Consider the following 2,561-nt stretch of genomic DNA (forward strand, 5'->3'; position numbering starts at 1 on the left):
TTATTATTATTATTATTATTATTATTATTAGCTTACCAATTCTCATTGAAGCTTCTTTTGTTAAACTGGCATTAAATAACTTTGGTGAGCCAATGTGTAACTATCTTCCCCATGCCTCACAGATGTATAGAAGAAGCATTTTCTTGTAGAATATTGTATACAGTATATATGTAACACGTTATTACATATTAATACTAGCAGTAGTAGGAGTAAGTTCTAAGGAAATGAATTTGTTTTAGATTTGAAAAAGCAAGGAAATCTACCATATAAAGTAGTAGTTAACAACAGTATAACTAATAAGGCAAAAGGAATTGGGTTCATATTTAGGATAATGAATGATGATTCCTGTAGCCAACTAAGGTCCATCTAAGCCATGACTCTTTGCAAGACTCCCCAGCTTCATACTTCTATGAAAAATAGTAAGTTAGATATTGATATCCTTTCTCCAATTTTCCAATCTACTTCCACAATTTCTTCAAGGGGAATTTTTTCACCCTTTAAAATAGTTCATACCCTCTTGTCCACAAGCAATTCCACTAAATATATATAGTTGCAACTTAGAAATATTTCCAAATCATGAGAAAAATTCAGGACATAGTCCTGAAAACCTGTACCCTGTATACAATCTGCTAACTACTAACCAGAGGGGGGAAAAGAGGTATGAAATTAAAATATTATAGGCCCAGTGAATAAAGCAGATCATTTTCAGATTCATGTGAAAAGTTTAGTTCATGCAGTCATGCACATGACAGATTGGAAATTAGTACAATGTTTTGGTAGAACTATTCTCTACAAAAATAAGTATATATTGGCAGTATAAAAGGATGATTTCCCTATACATTCAAGGTCAATCCAAGTCATGAATAATGTAAATAAAGATTATAAAGATATGCAGTAGATATAAATATACACGCAGATATACACAGGTATATATCTATTCCTTTGTATTGCAATGTAACTGCAGTATTAAAATATTCTGTGCAACAGTCTCTCTCTCTCTCTCTCTCTCTCTCTCTCTCTCTCTCTCTCTCTCTCTCTCTCTCTCTCTCTATCTATCTATCTATCTATCTATCTATCTATCTATCTATCTATCTATCTATCTATCTATCTATCTCATACACACACACACACACACACTACTACCTATGATATTTCTGTGATTCACAGGGCACTAGAGAAACTTCTTCATCTGCAGCATCCATATCCATTTTGTCCCCTTGGGTGTGTATGGGGGGGGGGTCTGTTTGCTTCCAAAGCTATCCCGAATACTAATTTAGAAATCCATTTCTAAATCCCCATTAATACCTAGACAATAGAACACCCACAGTCTTGCCAATTCCACCAAAAGATAGGACACCTACAATCCACATTTCTTCTTAGGATAAATTTTTATGTACACTGATCCATTTTACATCTGTTCCTCAAAGGATGCACATATGAATGTTTCTAGCTAAGTGTTCGCTTAAGCCATCCTTCTTTCAGGACAATTAAGAGAAGGAATCCGTACTAATTGTGCTTTAATTCACTTCAATAAAGGATGATTTCCCTATACATTCAAGGTCAATCCAAGTCATGAATCTCCCAGCTCCATAATTCTACAAAAACATGTCAGTAAGCAGTGTTGAGATTTAGCCAGTTCGCATCAGTTCGGCAGAACCGGTAGCTAATTTTTTGTTGCCCAGGCCCAGAACGGACTTCCGGAAGCGGCATCCACACAGAGAACCAGTTGTTCACATATTTGAATCCCACCACTGTCAGTAAGATATTGATGTCCATTCTCTCCTCTCTCCTCTCTTTCATAGACTTTTCCTGAGGGAGAATTTCCCCACTTTAAAATGATTCATCATGGGCCTCCTTCTTTGGAAGTAACCTCAGTGACTTCCCAAAATTAATAGACATCTTTTAAAATGTTGTAGGCCATTACAAACATCAATCAAACTTTGGATTTAATCCTGAAAAGTGTGGGCTATAAACAAATAGCTACTATTGGCCAGGAGAGAAAACTAGCTATGTGAGTAAATATTTGTATATCCACTAGTTTCAGCAAATAATGATCAGACTTGTATCATCTACTGCAGTGCAATTCTACAAAAGAGTAAGCCAACTGAGTTCAACAAAGATGATTAGGGGACTGGAGGCTAAAACATATAAGGAATGGTTGCTGGAATTGGGTATGTGTAGTTTAACGAAGAGAAGGACGAGAGGGGACATGATAGCAATGTTCCAATATCTTCTTGCCACAAAGAAGAGGGAATCAAGCTATTCTCCAAAGCGCCTGAAGGTAGGACAAGAAGCAACAGATGGAAACTAATCAAGGAGAGAAGCAACCTAGAACTAAGGAGAAACTTCCTGTCAGTGAGAGCAATTAACCAGTGGAACAACCTGCCTCCAGAAGCGGTGAATGCTCCAACACTGGAAGTTTTTAAGAAGAGACTGGACAGCCATTTGTCTGAAATGGTATAGGGTTTCCTGCCTGAGCAGGGGGTTGGACTAGATGACCTCCAAGGTCCCTTCCAACTTTATTATTATTATTATTATTATTATTATTATTATTATTATTA

Source organism: Protobothrops mucrosquamatus, unplaced genomic scaffold, assembly GCF_001527695.2.
Source record: "Protobothrops mucrosquamatus isolate PMUCROS unplaced genomic scaffold, P.Mucros_1.0 scaffold1441, whole genome shotgun sequence".
NCBI classification, from domain to species: Eukaryota; Metazoa; Chordata; class Lepidosauria; order Squamata; family Viperidae; genus Protobothrops; species Protobothrops mucrosquamatus.